The 20,667-nt window shown below is 39.5% G+C and overlaps 1 long non-coding RNA gene and 1 other non-coding gene across 2 annotated transcripts in view; both read right to left on the reverse strand.

Annotated features, from left to right (window-relative positions):
• The window catches only part of A230057D06Rik (RIKEN cDNA A230057D06 gene), a 221,725-nt gene that overhangs the window by 77,606 nt on the left and 123,452 nt on the right, over positions 1–20,667 (reverse strand). The window lies entirely within an intron of this gene.
• Mir344b (microRNA 344b) lies at positions 7,064–7,126 on the reverse strand. Its single transcript, NR_037285.1, has one exon. It is a non-coding gene; the product is annotated as a microRNA 344b (primary transcript).

The following is a 20,667-nucleotide window of genomic DNA, read 5'->3' on the forward strand; positions in this document are numbered from 1 at the left end:
TGGGTTTAAAATTAACTAAATAGCTAATTAATGAATTATTTAGAGTTAAAATTTGATGGAGTAATTTGAAGTTGGTAGAAGGTATAGATTTATGGGAAACTGGTGCCTTGGCATATATGAGTCAATGGGTTCCACTGTTCCCTTAGAGGCTGCACCAGAGCCTTATCAATACAGATGAGAATGCATGCAGACTACCATTGGACTAAGCATGAGGATCCCAATGGAGAAGTTTGAGGAAGGACTGAAGGAGCTGAATGGGTTAGCAACCCCACAGAAAGAACAACAATATCAACCAACTAGACCCCCCAATGTTTCCAGAGACTAAAACACCAACCAAAGAGAATATGGAGGGACCCCAAGACTCTAGCTGCATACCTTATCTGGACTTAATGTGAAGGGAGGCCCTTGATCCTATGGAGGTCCTGTGTAGGGACCTATGGTGCTGAGGCTAGATGGGATGGGTGGGGAAGCACCCTCATAAAAGCAGGGATTTTCAGAGGAGGGGCTAGGGAGATTAACTGGGAAGGGGGATAACACTTAAAATGTAAATAAGTAAAATAAGCAATAAAATAAACATGAAAATATTATTTAGAGACAACATTAGAGAGAGAGATGATTATGGTACATATTCTATCAATTCTGTCCCACTATAGAATACTGATTATGACAGAGTATATTTGTATAAGTAGTCATGTTCATTCTTAAAAAAAAAAACTTTTAAAATAAAATCACAATATCTGATATTTTTTAACTATTCTCCACTGATGTCTGCATTTTTCTAGATTGGTTCTAAAGATGATAAGACATACCCTTTTATTATACCTAACAATTTTACAAAGCTGCTTTGCTCTCAAACACGTATGGCAAATTACTCCCAGTCTTTGTCTCTGCTATGGCAAATCATGTCCTGGTCACAAAGCCCAAACTAGATGGTTTATTTACACTTTTGATAATGCTTAAAAAGCCTCTCCATTATTAGCCTCAACCCACAGTCACTTCTTTCTCTCCCTGACCCCTTCAGTCTCCTTTTATTCACTATCAGCAAGTGGGTTACCCAGCTCAATCTCTCAGGGGCCCACTTTCAGCTCTATAGCAGCCCTTGGTCTTCCAGACATTTGCTCTTATTTACTAATGGACTCTCTTTACCTCTTCCAACTTGGCCAAAACCAGAGCTCTTCCTTTGCAGAAGGCTGCCAGGGTTGATGACTTATTCAGAGTATACATCCCATTTTCATTAAGTGGACTCTCTCAAATAGATAAAAGATTAGAGTCACATATGGTTAATTTTTCCACATATGGTAAATTTTTACATAAACAATTCAAGTAAATTACACGAACTTACAACCTGGCCTTCCATGGTGTTTTTGTGATTCTGACCAACAATCCCATTCCCAAAGAGTGTATGCAGGTCTGTAACCAGACTAGGATATATGCTGATGAAATTCACCAAACTAATTCTATCCACTATCTGGGACTGAGGCAGTCCCTTATAGGTAACCTGAATGGAATTACAATGTCCGTCCAAGGGGCATTCTTGCTAGGAATCAATAGTCTCTTCAAGTCTACCCTTAAAGCAGTAAATTATGAAAAGTTACCAAAAGTCATCTAAGACAAACATGAAAACCCTTCTCAATTCTCAGACTGCCTTATAATTGACCTATTTCAATATACCAATATGCATCCCACGTCTCCAGATGCAAAACTCCTTATGACCTCCCACCTCTGTTTCCAGAGAATCCCTGATATTAGGCACAAACATTAAATATATAGAAAAAGTGTCCCAGTTCCAAAGAAAAAAAGTCTTAACTGTGGCCTTCAAAGGGCACTATGGGAGAGATTAAGAAGCTTGAAAACAAAATTTTCTGATGCTGACTAGGGATGTTCAGCTGTACATAGTGGCTACCTAGGTTCCCAAACCCTGATAACCTTTAAGTCCCTGTTTCCAATATAATCAGGTGGGTCATTAGACCAGGATCTGTCCAAACCCTCACAATCCATTCTGGCAACAATCCATGGTATCATCAAGAGGGACACTTCTCTGATGGCAATCCCTATGTCCTTCTGACCATGAGGACATCAAGAGCAGATCACTTTCCAGCTGACCTTCTAGGTCTGGCCATAGAGAGCTTATGGTGCTCAGGTTTTCTTGTCCTCACCAACACAGTCTCTGAGAGGAAGCCTAATGAAGTCATCACAGTATTAAGGTGATCTAACTAACTCCTTCCTTCTAGAAACTATAGCCACCTTTTCTGTCCTGAGGTTTAATTCTTCTCTTATTCCTTTATTGTTAAAGTAGGAGAACAATATTAACAGCCTCATCAAACTCCACCACTTTTCTTTAGAGGTATTCCTCTTATTTACCCTCTTTCTAGTGGTATCAACATGTCCTGTGCAATTTCTGGGAAGGGATATTCTAGCTAAAAATAGGAACCCCTATTTCTTTTGTTCTCACCATCCACTTGACTCTGGGTTGGCAGGTCATCATCTTCCTCCTTATCCTCCAAACCACACAGTCTGACACACCTTTTCCCTTAACAAATTTCCAGGTAGATCCCTGGATATGGGACAAGCAACAATCATCCCACCACATGGTCAAACATCATTCCCCACTTACTTAATAAAATAAACTTTCATTCTAATTCATGGTAAAAGGTGAGACAGACTGCTGCTTGAATGTAGTTGTTTGGAAAATCTTGTCTGTTTTCTGTGTACAGATAACTCCATGGTTTCAGATCTATCCATAGGTTCCTTTGTATACATGGGTGCCTAGATGGAAAGCAGTGAGATACAGTTGAATGTATGAATCATGGTGTCCACCTTGTATTTTGTTTCTGACTTGTCTTCTTTGAGTGTGTGACATTCCTGTATCCTGTGTTTATTGTTTGTTTCTTGTTTTCTCTCCTGTGTCAGGCACCAGCCACTACATCTAATGCTACTTGCTATGGCTGCTTTGTTGGCCAGAGGTCAGAATTTATATTTCTTCTTTCTGTTCACTGGATTTATGTTCCAAAAGATAGCATTTAAAATGTTGCTTTTTAAATAAGGTATTAAAGTTATACTTCAATGCATTCATTTATAAGAATACACTCTGGCAATAGCCCATCTGGTTATACATGGATCAAAGAAGGTAAACTGATGCTTTGTTTTCAATGGTGGCAACTTCTGCCACTGAATAAATGATCTATGAATATTTTACATCTAAACATGCTCCTTTTGTAAAATATTTCTTCCTATCTATATCTGCTCACTGTTCATGGTAGCTCTTATATATGGATAGTTAACATTCAAGAAACCTCTACTTCTAACCAATATCCCATCCTAATAAGGTCAGAATATACTTCTATTTCAGGATGTCAAAGACTGTTTTCCCATTGACCAAAAGGAAGATCATTATAATAGTGGCTAGAAAATTAAAGATGTTACCTACATTGCTCATACATATACGATTAGAATAATCTTGGCTTTCATAATCGCATATCAGCTTTGGAATAACATTGTGTCTGAATTCTTTGAAGAATGCTGGTTGTTTGTCCCTCTTGGGTCAAACACATGGCCATCATTCATGGCCTCACCTACTGAAGTCCTAGATACTTTCACCTGACCTCTTATTTACTGCTATGAGCCAAATACCACTACCATTCCCGATCTCTACCATATCTCTCTTCAGTATACTAATACATTATAACTCAGGGAAAAGATTTCATGGGTACATTGGATTTCTCAGACTCTAATACTTTGATTCTGAGCACTGCTACCCAGCCCTTATGTTCAAACACACAAAATGCCTCAATCCTCTGCAAAATTTAGGTTTACCTCTGTTTACCCACTTGGTTGTCTGGGACTTGGGCTCTGATACTCTTTTTTTCCAAAGCCAGAAATAGTACCTGGCAAAGAAACCTTGCTGATTTCCATCACAGATTTTATAATATTACAACTTTGTCAACTGAGCTGTCGGATACAACCCTTTCTTGAAATCATGGGTATAATCACTCCTGTCACCACTGGAGCTATGGGACTGAATATTTCTCTAGATATTTACCATCAGATTTATCTAAGGTCATCCAAGATCAGTGATACAAAGAGTATCCTTATTATATAAAGTCAAATAGAAAAGTCAATAAGAATTAGATTTACTAACAGAGGAGAGAGGTGGTCTTTGTATCTTCCTCAGGGAGAAATGTGACTTCTATGTCAACCAGTCAAATACAGAAAAAAATATATCTCACAAGTCCAGTGTTACCCCTGTAAATGAAAGAAACAGCCCAATGACTCTGCTAAGTCCATCATTAAGCAGTTCAATATGGAATTTGATAATATCCCCTTTAACTCCCGTTTTCTCCTTAATCCCATTAATCAAACTTTGTCTTATAAACTTGTCATCTAGATTTCTTAAATAACACACCCAAAAGATTTCTACTCAGACTTTTAATCAGTCACTATCATATGATTATTGGCCTCTAGCCATGTAGCCAGAGGCTGGCAACTCCCAATTATACACTAACAATATTGGTCAAGTTCAAACCAAGTGTTGTGATGGCCAAATTTAGGAGAAAGTAGTGTAATAATAATGTTACATTACTTCCTGAAACAAAACTGGTAGAATTTAAGCCCCTTGAGGCACAGAGTGGTCAACCTCCTCCAGTGCGGACCAGCAACTGCCCCTACAGAATCTTCTAGCTGCAGGAATATCTGAACTGGGCCTCTGACCTATACAGTAAAAAGCACAAGGCTCAAGACTTGAAATTCCACCAGTCTTTGGGTACATTTCATCAATTCCCACACTGGAAAGCTCCACAATGGAAAATGCTGACACCTAAGAAATACTATAAAAAAGTGTCTTTGGTTTTATTCACTGCTGCTTCTCACCAGAACAGAGGCAGTGACCCTGCTGTGTTTTTCTTTCCAATAGATGCCTGATATGAGTGAGATTTGTTGTGTAGTATGATTTTGTGATATTTCTTGGCTCATAGCTGCCAGGATAGCTTTCAACTCAGAGCTGTATAATTTAAAGACACAGTTGAATTTTAATATTCTCATGCCTGATCTAAAAACAAATGAGCAGACATGAATGGGAGCTCAATATATAAGAATTATTATTTACTAAAGTGACAATTTAAACCTTAATTTCAAACCACTCAGGAAATCAATCTGGAGGTTCCTCTAAAAATTGGAAATAGGACTACTTGAAGACCCAGCAATACCATTCTTGGGAATATACCCAAAAGATGCCACACTGTGCCACAGGGACACATGTTCCACTATGTTCACAGTGGCCTTCTTTGTGATAGCCAGAAGCTAGAAACAACCCAGAAGTCCCACAACAGAAGAATGGATACAGAATATGTGGTTCATTTACACAATGGAATACTACTGAGCCATTAAGAATGATGATATCCTCAGTTTTGCAGGCAAATGGATGGAACTAGTAAATATCAACCTGAGTGATGTAACTCAGACCCAAAAGGACATGCATAGTATATACTTACTAATAAGTGATATTAGCAAAAAAAAATAGTGCTGAAAATCCAAGATACAGACTACAGAACTAAAAAAAGGTCAACAAGCTGAAGGGTCCAAGTGAGGATGCCTCAGTCATACTTGGGAGGGAGAAGAAAGCAACCACAAGAGGGGAGGGAGGGACATGGGGTGGGGAAAGGGAAAGAGGGGAGGAGAGGGGAACATGAACAGGTAGTGGATGGGTGAAAAGGACTGAAATCCCTGTGGGCAAGCAGAAAGAATCGAAACAATCAACCTCGGGAGGTAGGAAGTTGGGGAACCCTACAGAATGTACCAGAGACCTAGGAGACAAGACACTCTCAGGACTCAAGGAGAGGGACCTTAGATGAAATGCCCTATTGTGGGGAGAGGAAACTTGTAGAGCCTATCTCCAGCAGAAAGATAGGGCATCACGTGAGGGATGGGATTGCCATCCCACAGTCACAAATTCTGACCCATAATTGTACCTGTGTGAAAGAACTACACGGATGGGAGTGGAGAGGAGCTTGATGAAAAGAAGATCCAGTGATAGGCTCAAAGTGGGATCCAGCTCAAGAGGGGGCTCTAAGACCTAACACTATTACAGAGGCAATGGAGTGCTCACAAAAAGGGACATATCATGACTGCCCTTTGAAACACCCAACAGCAGCTGAAAGAGTCATATGCAGATATTTGTACCCAACCAATGGACAGAAGCTGCTGACTCCTGTGGTTGAGTTAGGGGGAAGGTGGAAGAAGTTGAGGAAGAGGGTGATCCTGTAGGAGGAACAGCAGTTTCAATTAACCTAGATCCTGAAGATCTCTCAGATACTGGACCAAGAACCAGGCAGCATGCCACCAGCTGATATGAGGCCCCCAACACATATACAGTACAGGACTGCTGGGTCTGGGTTTAGTCAGAGAAGCTGGACCTAACCCTCAAGAGACTGGAGGCCCCAGGGATTTCAGAGGTCTGGTATTTTTGGGGTGGTGGATGGGGACATCCTTATGGAGACGGGGTGGGGAAGGAGGAGAGAAGGTATGGGATGTGGATTAGTGAGAGGGTGGAAAAGGGGAATAAAATCTGGAGTTTAAAATTAATTAGTTCATTAAAAGAAAAAATTGAATCTCTAAGACCTCTGATAGCAGCAGGATAATAGGAAGTAAGATCACAAGTATTATACTTATCTGCCCAAGTGGTCCTTGGGTGAGAGATATTCTAGTGTCTTCAAATGTTACATCTTGAAGCTCTCAGAGCATATCATGGTGCCACTTAAAAACAGACCCTGCCAGAGCAATTCAGCACAGTGTCTTCCACAAGGGAGAGAAAGGAACGGCATATCCCTGATACCTGCCAGAAAGTGATGCGCAAAATGAATCATCATCCTTTTCCTTAAGGCTGACGAAGCTATGACACATCTTAAACCGAGGAAAACAACTTAGAGGCTTAATTACATTTCCTTCATAGTAAACAGGTACAGGTGACTCAGCACAGGAGTGCAGGGAATCCTACCATACACCTGATTATGCTGGGGTTCTGTTGCCTCTATCTCCTGGTTTCAGAAGCAACCATCCTTGTCTGGAGCAGCTTACAGTCAGGCTTTGGCTAAATGCAGCTGAAAGCTGAACTTTAGCCAGGAGCCTGACTGATGAAAATCCTGGCTGCAGAGAATTTTATTTTCTCTAGTTGCTTCTGATTCTCCAATCAGAAGTACGTATATTCAAATAGAGAATGATAAGAGCCAATGAGAGAAGAGATCTCAAACCTAGGAAGTGCCTGCAGTCACCATGGAGATCTCCATCAGACATGCTGATTCATGTACCTCTAGTTTCCCCCTGGGTGTTACAGTAGAAGCAAGGAGATAGAAAGGGAAAAAAACAGGAAAAAAATTGTTCTCAGCTCTGCCTCCAATTGATAACAGACAAAATCAGCCAGTGCTGCTTGAGGGCTGATCATGTACCTCATTATTTTATCATAGATCCTGACGATCTACAAGAAAAAATCCATTTCTGTTTGCATTCTCATTATTTGACTCTGGGCTACCAAGTGAAGCTGTCTGCTGATTCTTTCTCATCTGCCTTTTCCTTTTCCCCAAATTCCATGATGATCTGCATGATTATATAATATATTTATGTCTATTATAATGACCTATATAAGGGTGCTTAAAATGTAAATAGAAATGTTCTTCACAAGCCATAGTCTAAATCTACTTATTTAACATTGAATATCTCTGAGTCATAATGATAGAGAAATAATTTAGGACATTTTTGTATTTTTGAAAGAAAGGTTTCTAACATGCATGTTCTATATGTTCATCAAAATATACAGAGGAAAAATATGAATTCCTATCTACCTTTTTGATCAGGACAAAAACATTCAGGTATGAGTTACAAAATGAAATTTCATAATCTTAGTTGGAAATACTACAAATGCAGGTTCTAAAAGCCACATTATACCTGAAATTTAAAATAATCCAAGGACATCAATAGTTGCCATATCCTTTGGGCATTATCTTGGAAGGCATCATTAGTGTAGTCATTAGGCAAAATAAGTACTAGGCATTCCTGTTTTTTAAATATGTTTGGCTTTTGATAGATAGTTTTCAAAATTGAAAAGGGCATAATCATTTACACAAAAAAATCGTGAGTTAGAAAAAATATGTTTACCTCTAATCATAATTTTAACAAACCAGTACGAAATAAGAAAACATAAATTTTCAATAGACTTTTATAGAAAAGCAATGTAAAATAAAATACAAATGTCAGGAAGCAGGTTGTTTTACAAGACCATCAGCTGGGTGTAGTGGACTGCATCTGCATTTGGGAGATTCTTATGATGCTGAGGGGAAGCATAGCTTTACTGATAAATTTTGGATCACAATGGGCAGCACAGTGAGATTTTAACAGAAATCTATGGCATATATTACAAGAACAACACAGGGATAAATACAACACATGCATAGCTTGAACTATAACCCCAAAATTAATATGTATATAAATGTTTCAGCAGTAACTGCTGCAAAATTTTGTAAAGAAGGCAGTGTAATCCCTCTAAGAAAGCTACAATAGTATTCACAAAATGATGTGAAAATGCTATCCTGAATACGAAAACAGATTATGAAGAATTCTTCTATAGTTCTTGAATAAACAATAGTTATCAATGAAAATTTAACAACTGAATAAGATAAATAAAACCATATCTGACATATGAACAAACTTGTAAGTTCAATATGTTTAACTTAATTGTTTTATTATTTCATTGGTAGACAACACAGTCTCATTCTAAGAACAGAACTTTTCAAATTATTTTTTCTGATATTTAACTTTTCAAGGGTTGTATTTTTTAGATGAAATATCAGAAGAATATGAGTTGCTTGCAATAATCCTTTTCTATATTGATCAGCTGTATAAATCCCTCTATTCTTATGATGAATAGTCAGTTTAATTTCATATGCTAACTTCATTCAGGTAGCAGGGACAGATTTCAAAACAAGTTGTGAAATCAAGTTTCAGCACTGATAGCACTATGGATAATTAATATTTTAAACTGGACTCTTTAAAGCAAGTAGATTGTTAGCAGACTAAAACAATATATTTGGAGTCATAAATTATTTTTAATGTTCTCTGTTTTGCAAAGCTATTATGAAATTACTCAGACTTGATTAACGCTGTACTCACCATAAATGGAAAAACACCAACTCTTTAATTTTCTCCTTTGCTTTATCTCTCCCTGACACTTTCAGCTTGGTATCTATCTCTATATCATCATACCCTAAATGTTATCAGCTATTCCTATGGATGCATCATTCTAAGAGTCACAAAACTTCTTCCTCTGATGTTTTCTCAGTAATGCAATGCTTGCCTTGCTGCTACAGTTTGCTCATTTGTTTCTATTGTAGCTCAACTAACCATCAGTTCTGACCCTATATTTGTTCACTCTCAGAAGGCTAGAAGGGAGAATCTAAAGGAATCAAATAGACTTTGCAAAAGGCCACCAGATAATATCTAAAGTCTACAACTATAAATGATTTCTGTTTTAGGATGAAATGTTTTATAGATATTTGTTAAACCCATTGGGTTTATAACTTCTGTTAGTTTAACTGTGTCTCTGTTTAGTTTCTTTTTCCATGATCTGTCTATTGATGAGAGTGGGGTGTTGAAATTTGACACATACTTTATATTCAATAAGTAACAACAAAGATACACTCTTACCATTCTATGTTTAAAGTATACATAGATGGAACAGAATATAGTTTACAAAAATGAGACGTTAACCAGACTTAGGGGTGCATTTCTTTAATCATAGCAAAGTATGGACAGACTTAGGTAGATGTATGTGAGTTTAAAGCCAACCTTGTATAGATGGGAATGATCTGACAATTCAAGCCTGCATTATTAGATTCTAGCCTTAAAATTTGGTGAGACTTATTCCATATTGTATGTGCAGAGGGAGACATGCATGTATTTGATAATATATGCATGAAGATGTAGTGTCTGCACAAGCATTTAGGGGTATGACAGAATGTTCACATATATTCCTCTGCAGATCACAAACTTTTTGAGATAAACCGTATCATTAATATCCGAGAGCACCAATAATTTTAGACTGAATAGCCCATATGGTCCTACAGATTATGCCCTAATCATTTATTGTTTATTTATGTGCAGAGACAAGTGCCACACCACCTCCAGTAGGATTTGTGTGACAAGTTCCACAGACTAAGGCAAATAACTTCAAATGGGGGAGGCCACCTGGAACCAGTGCAGGAACTCTTCGCTGGAGAAAAAATATTGAGTTCTCATGGCAATCTATCTGCTTTGTTTTCTCTTATTCCTTTGCTTATTTTCATGTTCCTGGAAGCCTAGGCCAAGATCTTAAGTGAGACTAATGGGTAAGAAACCATCCCTAGAGATGGGGCCACTAACATGACCTTATCCCTGGGGAAACCAACACTTTTCTTTCTAAATTATTTACAAAACTATTATGATAAAAAATTTCCCAACAATAAAATTTCATATGGCTACATACATGTCATCAGAGGTGGATTTTGGTGGTATATGGGAAATAAAGCCTTAATTAGAAAGAATTTAAATAATTTAAATTTATACATTGAAGATTTATAAAAAAATCAGGCACTAGATGTTAAATAATAATTGACCATGGAACTGAGAAGTTAGTTCAGCAGATAAGAGCACTGACTGTTAAAGATTTATTAACCTGCTCCTGGAAATATGCCACTAGTCTTGGACAACAGCCCCTACTGAGTTCATCCTTTTAGAATTGTTATATTTTGATAATTTATAATGATGTTACCTGTTCTATTTGTGAATCACTAAATACATAGATTCAGAGTTATAATGCTTGGATAGTTTTTGTGCTTCATTTTTGTTGGGAGCTATTAAGACAATACTATTGTCCTGATCTCTGAATTGGGCCTTTCCCCAGAGAAGAAAAGGGGGTCAAAAGTGGGCCACTGACACACCATCCTGAGAACAACCACAGAATGTTCCAGCCCTAAGTTAGTGCCAGAAGTCCTGACCACACCCTGATACCACCAAGTTCCTGCTTCTCCTTGTAGCTGCCAAAAGAAAAATTTCTATTGCCCCACCCCTCCCGCTGATAAGTACCTATACTTCCCATTTTGCTTGTGCAATTATACTGCCCCACCCCTCCTGCTGAAAGGCACTTCCTCTTTTGCTTGTGCATTTAAACCTTGGGCCTTGCTCAATACATTGGGACCTTGATGTTACTCAGACTGCTTCCTTGTGTCGTTCATTACACAAGGTTCTCGTCTCTCTCTATCCCCCCCCCCCGAATTTGGTTCTTAGGTGAAGGTCCCCTCAAGACCCTCGAATAACTGGACCTGCTGAATGGGTCAAGTGGGGCCAGACGTGGGGCACGAGGTACGACCACCCTCTGGACAACGGATTCAAGAGGTACCGTGCAGACAGTGAGACAGTTCCCCGCCACTTTGCTTGAGTGTTGCAGAAGGGGTCTCTAAAGGAGAGAGGGATAAAAGTTAAGAAAAATGATTTAATAATTTTTTGTTGTTGTTGTTTTGTGGACAAGGATGTCCATGGCTGGTATTGAATGGTCCTGAAATACACCCTTTAACTTGGAATAAAGTAGGCAAAGATATCAATGCTTTGATAAAACTAGGAGAAGATGCCCCTGAGTCCTTTTTTAGCTATTGGGGAATTGTCAGAGTTCTCCTTAAACTGGCAGAAGAGGGCAGAGAAGGCGCTCAACTCCTAGCCCTTTCTGAAGATTTTTTTAGAAAACTCCCTATTGCCACCGGCAGATCATCAGTCTCGGCCATCATCGATTATTGATGCCCTGTTCACAGTATCTGTATTAGAAGGTTTAGGAGGAGAAGGCTACTTGATACCCAATGAATGGAATAAAGTTGTTCATTCTGTCCTCACTAGAGGCCAATATTTAACTTGGAAGTCAGAGTTTGTGGTCAGAGGAGAAAATTTGGCTGCAAATAATAGAAAGAATCCTACTAGGAAGACAGCATCCTGGACTGCTGATAAAATCTGCTGTAAAGGCAATTTTGCTGCAGACATAAAACAATTAGGGCTCTCCCCTGGTGTCCTAGCCCAGATGGCACAGGCAGGCCTGGGAGCTTGGTGCACTGTCCCTGCTACAGGGGTGCTAACTATGCCCCTAACCAAGATTATACAAGGGCCCCAAGAGTCCTATGCACAGTTTATTGCCAGATTACAGGAAGCAGCTGAGAGAATTTTGGGACCTGAGTAAAGTGAGGGTCTGTTAGTCCGACAACTTGCTCTTGAAAATGCCAATTCGGCATGTAGGGCTGTCCTGAGAGGTAAAACCAAGAGTTTAGATATAAATGGTATGATCAAGATTTGTAATGAGGTAGATGTGTTTTCCCAACAAGTGTCTAAGTCCATCAACCTGGCTATTGGGGCTGCCTTACAACTAAATAAAGGAGAAAAAAACTTGCTATAGATGCAACCAACCTGGACATTTTGCTAGAGGATGCCCTACACAAAGACAGAACATCCTAGTCTCAACCATGCCTACTACTCAACTAAAATCCCCCCCATCTTTGCCCTAAGTGCAAGAGAGGCTGCCATTGGGCATGAGATTGCCGATCTAAGACTGACATCAATGGCCACCCAATTCCTGCGGTCCAGGAGGCCCGTCTCCCCTGATGACAACTGCAGACAACCCCCTAACCCCCACAGGAGATTGTGCAGTGCCATGGCAGGGAAGGAAGGATTGGACCTGTGTTCCTCCACTACCAGGATTATAACTCCTGAGGAGGGAACAGTGGTCATCAAAACAGGTGAATTTGTGCCCCTTCCCCAAAAGATGTTTTTCTTGTCATCAGCCAAGTGTCCAGACTTTTACAAGGCCTAACAGTGACTCCTACAGTGGTTGACACTGACTACCATGGGGAGATAAAAATCTTAGTCACCTCCACGCAGGGACCACTTACCCTTAGGGCTGAAGAGCTCATAGCCCAAGCCCTACCACTCCCACAATTCGGCCATTTCCCTTATATGAAAGAGGATCGAGGACCTTCCTTCCTCAGAAGTCTACTGGGCACAGAAAATAACTGATTCACAGCCCATGCTGACATTGTTTCTATAAGGCAAACAGTTTCAAGGGCTCCTGGATACCGGGGCAGATTCAACAGTAATTTTCTCAACACATTGGCCTGCAGCCTGGCCCTTACAGCCCACTACCACTCATTTAAAAGGCATAGGTCAAACACAGGACACTTTACAAAGCTCCAAACTGCTAACATGGTCAGACAAAGAAAACAATACTGGAACTGTCCAACCCTTTGTGGTTAAAGGTCTTCCTGTGAATCTATAGGGAAGAACTTAGAGGCTTGGAAAAGTTCTCACCCTCTTGCCTGGGGCCTAAGATTGTATCAAGATATCTATGATAATGGCCTGGCCTTTAAGGTTCATCTTTTTAAAACCATCCCTAACAATCATAAAGCATCCATAGGACCTAATCCCCAGTTACACCACCCTATATCCCAAAACAATCCCAGACTTCCAGGTACCTGCCCCCTGTTCCTGCTCCAGGGCGTGCTACGATCCTATTTCAGCCCACTCTCCCTGCAGGGCTCCCCTCTTCCACTGACTTACTGTGGTCTATATTGAATGCTTCTGCTTTAGCCTTGTTGGATAAGACACAAAGAGATAATGCTTCGGAATTTGAAGATTGTTGGATGTGTTTTTCTGCTTCCCCGCCCTTTTATAAGGGCATAGCCTTATTTGGAAATTTTACCTTTTTTTCAGATGCCAACCAGCTCCTCTTCAAGTCAGTTCAGCTTACCTTGACAGAACTCTCTGGTATAGGAAGTTGTGTGTTGGGCCCAGGCATGCTTCTGCCACGGCCCTTGCTAGAGGTTTGCAATAACACCTTTAGAGTAAATAAAAAATGGGGTTTCTTATCTTCTTGCCCCAAATGATACCTTTTTGGCATGTTCCACGGGCCTTACATGATACATTATTATACAAGATTTTATAAGTAATAGAGATTATTGTGTCTTGGTCCAGCTTTTTCCAAATTTTAGTATTCATGAGTCAGATGACTTACTAAAGTTTTGGGATCGAGGTGCCTCCTTGACATCTCCCCACAAAAGAGAGCCTATCTCGGTGGTTACTCTTGAGGTCCCTCTTGGCCTGGGTGCTGCTGGGACCAGGACAGGAATCACAGCCCTTCTGTCCTCTCAGCAAAATGCATGCAATTACCATCTGCCCAATGAGGCTATTAGCCAAGATATAGAGAATATAAAAAGGGGCCTAGACTATCTTACTGATTCCTTGGTCTCCCTTTCAGAAGTTGCCCTTCAAAATAGAAGTGGATTATATTTGCTCTTTCTACAACAAGGAGGCTACTGCGCTGCACTTAATGAAGAATGCTGCTTATATATTGATAAAACTGGATTAGTTAAAGATAGCATTGCCAAGGTTACTGCCAATTTAGAAAAAAGAAAAAGAGAGAGAGAACAACAAGAGTCATGGTATCAAAATTGGTTTTCAACCTCCCCCTGGCTTTCAACCTTGTTGCCCTCCATTTTGGGGCCCCTATTGGGACTCCTATTATTCATTTCCTTCTGTTCTTGGGCATTTCAGAAATTGACCCAATTTGTTAAATCTCAAATTGATTCATCTCTTTCAAGGGCATTTGTTTCAGTTCATTACCATTGACTGGACGTTGGCGATAACCAGCAGGTTACTGGAAAAGAGTCAGACGTGGATACTGCTTCATCACCCTTGTCTCAGAGAAAGAGACTCAATTTCCATAAAATGCTTAAGTAAGATCATTCCCCTCCCCCAAAATTTGGCCATCAGTCTCATGCAATGAATCATTTATAGATTGCCGTAGTCTATGCTTCCGACGTGGTAATATACATTCTTGCCATATTGGAAATTAAACAGTCATCCCAGGCTAGACACATCGAAAAATTGGAAACTGAAGACATCACCCTTGAGAGTTGTGAGACTAAGTACTACACAGATATTAGTCTGGAAGCTGTTAGACAGTCTCTGAGAGGCATGTCTGATTGCATGAAGGTTGAGTGCCCTAGGGTCCTTCCCACATGAAAAATGGCATGGGAGCAGTATCAGGGTTACTCTGGGTAAAAATCTGTGGCCATGAGAGTCAATCCTGTACTTGGCCCCTAACATTGCACAGTGGGGATCAGACCTCTACCTCTACCCACGGAGCTTGCTTCATTCCTAAATCACTTAGCTAGCCCAGGTTAAACCCAACAGACTGGAACTATTAATTCAAGCCTCATAGATGACTTGTCCTTGTGTCCTTCCTGGTTTTAGAGAATCACCCAGTGAGCAAACAGACATTTAGGTGGTCGTTAAAAACGTGGCTACAAATTTATTATACAATATGCCTTTGTAAAAATATTAAAATGAGGGAGATGTTGGGAGCTTTAAGACAACACTATTGTCCTGATCTCTGAATTGGGCCTCTCCCCCGAGAAGAAAAGGGGGTCAAAAGTGGGCCACTGACACACCATCCTGAGAACAACCACAGAATGTTCCAGCCCTAAGTCAGTGCCAGATGTCCTGACCACAACCTGATACCACCAAGTTCCTGCTTCCCCTTGTAGCTGCCAAAAGAAAAATTTCTATTGCCCCACCCCTCCTGCTGATAAGTACTTCCCCTTTTGCTTGTGCAATTATACTGCCCCACCCCTCCTGCTAATAAGTACTTCCCCTTTTGCTCGTGCAATTATACTGCCCCACCCCTCCTGCTGAAAGGCACTTCCCCTTTTGCTTGTGCATTTAAGCCTTGGGCCTTGCTCAATACATAGGGACCTTGATGTTACTCAGACTGCTTCTGTGTGTCATTCATTACACAAGGTTCTTGTCTCTCTCTACCCGTCCCCACATTTGGTTCTTAGGTGAAGGTCCCCTCGAGACCCTCAAATAACTAGACCTGCTGGATGGGTCATATTTTGCCAAATGATTTTTGTTGCTATCTATGATTATTTCATTGGATATAGTTTCTAACAGATGTAATGTTTGGTTTCTTAGTCTTTAAAATCCCATGCTTGAGAGCTTCAAAAAATACACTCAGATTCAAACTGCCTCTGTGTTTGTTTCTGTTTGTCACCACCGAATCCTTACCCACCTAGCTTCAAGGACCCTCATTCCAGGGAACCCCCATACCCAACTGGTGTGGTCCATGGCAGTCAAGCATTGTAAACACAAGTCCATTCACAGTATACAGATCATAGACTAAGGAATCTACCTCATCTAGAACACTGAATTATATAGTAAAATAATCATATAATCCAATTCATGGTGCAACAAACCTTACATTTAAACTGTATGGTCAAGATATAACATAATTAGTACAAAGTAACTAATTTTGAATTTGAATTATAGGATTCATATATCTCTAGTCTTGAAATAGAAAGTAGGATCCTTAGGAGTATGTATTTAGTGGAGAATGCATATGCTGTGAAATCTCTTTTAATGGACCAATAAATAAATCTTAGGATGTTATTTTACAATGTATACCGAACTGTGTGTTGATAGTTTCTTGAAGGTTTTTGGATAGTTTTCACTTACTTTATTAGAAATTCACACATGACCTATTTATTTACATAATTTCTAACCCCGTCTCTCACCCTTCAAACTCCTCCCTTATTAACCAATCTCCCTCAAGCTTATGTCATAAACATTTTAGTTTTATAAAGTATGAATGCAGTTAACACATATAAAGGATATCAAATATCAACCCATGTATCATTTACTTGTTTCTGTTGAGGAATACCAATTGAAGTACAGAAAGGTTGTCTTAATGGAGGCTCATATGACCATGTATTCATTCAGAATCAGGTGATATTTTGGAGGATTAACACCAGGTTGGACATGTTATTTAATTTTTTAGGAATATAATAACTTTCCACCAGAAATCATTTGGAAAAATATTAAACAAAAATTTCAAGTCTCTGAAGAAAGAAATTAAAGAAGATCTCAGAAGATGGAAAGATCTCCCATGCTCATGGATTGGCAGGATCAACATTGTAAAAATGGCTATCTTGCCAAAAGCAATCTACAGATTCAATGCAATCCACATCAAAATTCCAACTCAATTCTTCAACGAATTAGAAGGAGAAATTTGCAAATTCACCTGGAATAACAAAAAACCTAGGATAGCAAAAACTCTTCTCAAGGATAAAAGAACCTCTGGTGGAATCACCATGCCTGACCTAAAGCTTTACTACAGAGCAATTGTGATAAAAACTGCATGGTACTGGTATAGAGACAGACAAGTAGACCAATGGAACAGAATTGAAGACCCAGAAATGAACCCACACACCTATGGTCACTTGATCTTCGACAAGGGAGCTAAAACCATCCAGTGGAAGAAAGACAGCATTTTCAACAAATGGTGCTGGCACAACTGGTTGTTATCATGTAGAAGAATGCGAATCGATCCATACTTATCTCCTTGTACTAAGGTCAAATCTAAGTGGATCAAGGAACTTCACATAAAACCAGAGACACTGAAACTTATAGAGGAGAAAGTGGGGAAAAGCCTTGAAGATATGGGCACAGGGGAAAAATTCCTGAACAGAACAGCAATGGCTTGTGCTGTAAGATTGAGAATTGACAAATGGGACCTAATGAAACTCCAAAGTTTCTGCAAGGCAAAAGACACCGTCAATAAGACAAAAAGACCACCAACAGATTGGGAAAGGATCTTTACCTATCCTAAATCAGATAGGGGACTAATATCCAACATATATAAAGAACTCAAGAAGGTGGACTTCAGAAAATCAAATAACTCCATTAAAAAATGGGGCTCAGAACTGAACAAAGAATTCTCACCTGAGGAATACCGAATGGCAGAGAAGCACCTGAAAAAAATGTTCAACATCCTTAATCATCAGGGAAATTCAAATCAAAACAACCCTGAGATTCCACCTCACACCAGTCAGAATGGCTAAGATCAAAAATTCAGGTGACAGCAGATGCTGGAGTGGATGTGGAGAAAGAGGAACACTCCTCCATTGTTAGTGGGATTGCAGGCTTGTACAACCCCTCTGCAAATCAGTCTGGCGGTTCCTCAGAAAATTGGACATAGTACTACCGGAGGATCCTGCAGTACCTCTCCTGGGCAGATATCCAGAAGATGCCCCAACTGATAAGAAGGACACATGCTCCACTATGTTCATAGCAGCCTTATTTATAAGAGCCAGAAGCTGGAAAGAACCTAGATGCCCCTCAACAGAGGAATGGATACAGAAAATGTGGTACATCTACACAATGGAGTACTACTCAGCTATTAAAAAGAATGAATTTATGAAATTCCTAGCCAAATGGATGGAACTGGAGGGCATCATCCTGAGTGAGGTAACACATTCACAAAGGAACTCACACAATATGTACTCACTGATAAGTGGATATTAGCCCAAAACCTAGGATACCCAAGATATAAGATACAATTTCCTAAACACATGAAACTCAAGAAAAATGAAGACTGAAGTGTGGACACTATGCCCCTCCTTAGAAGTGGGAACAAAACACCCTTGGAAGGAGTTACAGAGACAAAGTTTGGAGCTGAGATGAAAGGATGGACCATGTAGAGACTGCCATATCCAGGAATCCACCCCATAATCAGCATCCAAACGCTGACACCATTGCATACACTAGCAAGATTTTATCGAAAGGACCCAGATATAGCTGTCTCTTGTGAGACTATGCCGGGGCCTAGCAAACACAGAAGTGGATGCTCACAGTCAGCTAATGGATGGATCACAGGGCTACCAATGGAGGAGCTAGAGAAAGTACCCAAGGAGCTAAAGGGATCTGCAACCCTATAGGTGGAACAACATTATGAACTAACCAGTACCCCGGAGCTCTTGACTCTAGCTGCATATGTATCAAAAGATGGCCTAGTCGGCCATCACTGGAAAGAGAGGCCCACTGGACACGCAAACTTTATATACCCAGTACAGGGGAACGCCAGGGCCAAAAATGGGGAGTGGGTGGGTAGGGGAGTGGGTGGGTAGGGGAGTGGGGGTGGGTGGGTATGGGGTCTTTCGGCATAGCATTGGAAATGTAAATGAGCTAAAAACCTAATAAAAAATGGGAAAAAAAGTAAAATACAGAGAAAAAAATAGCTAATGGATTTCAAAGACACTATTGCATATATAAATATTACAGAAAATTATATAACAGATATGACTTAAAAATACATGAAAGGTGCAGAACAGATGGTTCAGCAGTTAAGAAAACTGACTGGTTTTCTAGAAAACACTGGTTTGATGACAAGCCCCTGTAACATGATTCTAACAGTAGAGGAGAGATCCTAAAAAAATAAAAAATAAAAAAATCTGCCCATTAAATACAAATGGCAGGCATGTATTAAAAGGCATTCATCAACTCAAAGCACTCACATATAAATTTAAATAAAAAATGTAATAAAAAAAGAAAATCTCTTCTAAAAATGACATAAAATCAATACTAACAAAAGAGCCCTTGATAAGAGATGTAAATAATGTCTAAAAGCCTTCCTAGTGTACCCCCAGAAATTTAATTGATAATACTACCTAGACTTGCTATGAATATTGGGCTTATTTGCAAAGCATAGATGATGCGTTATTTACTAGAAAGTGCAAGATCAAACAAAAGGTTGTCCAAGGATATATTTTTCAAAAGATGATGGATTTTCTATGGATTTTCTATATTTGCATATATGGATCCTTCTCCCACTAGTATTCTCTCTCTCTCTCTCTCTCTCTTTCTCCCTCTCTCTCTCTCTCTCTCTCATATATATATATATATATATATATATATTCATATATGTGTGTACATGCATATATATCTGTGCATACATACATATATATTTATATACATTTATATACACAAATACATACACATACACACAATATAGATGATATAGATATAGATATATGAGGACATATTAATATAGGACAGAGTTTCAAATAACAAATTGATGGGAGAGCATTGATACTCAGGTAAAAGTATCTTGATGCTGAATGTTATTCTATGTGGGCATATGAACAGTCATCAAGCGAAGCAATCATTATCTTTCACAAACTGACACAGTTAAACACTTCAATATTCTGGTTGTAGGTTTTTGAGATAGTCACATGTATGACAATCATTTTCAGAAATTGCAGTGTCAGCCACAGCTGACAGGCAATATACATCCTCCACCACAAGTTTACACTTGGTACACATCACATTCTGGTCTGGTTCATGGATGACTGGGTTTGAGGTTTTTCTGAGAGTTAGCTGCTACTTCTTTAAGTTTGGCATCTCTATATTTCCACTGAGTATTATGCCAGCCAACATAATTTAACTATATTCAGCTTACTGGGTCTTTTATTTTCTTTTTTTAATTATTAGATATTTTCTTTATTTATATTTCAAATTGTATTCCCTTTCATCATTTCCCTTCTGAAAATCACCCTATTCCATCCCCCTCCCCCTGCTCACTAACCCAACCACTCCTGCTTCCATGTCCTGGCTTTCCCCTATACTGGGGCATCTAGCCTTAACAAGACCAACGGTCTCTCCTCTCATTGATGTCCCACAAGGACATCCTCTCTTATATATACAGCTGGAGACTTGAGTCCTTCCATGTGTCACTGGCTATTTCAAACTTAGTCAGCAAGGATTCAGGCACATGATTTGCTT

Source organism: Mus musculus, chromosome 7, assembly GCF_000001635.26.
Source record: "Mus musculus strain C57BL/6J chromosome 7, GRCm38.p6 C57BL/6J".
NCBI lineage: Eukaryota > Metazoa > Chordata > Mammalia > Rodentia > Muridae > Mus > Mus musculus.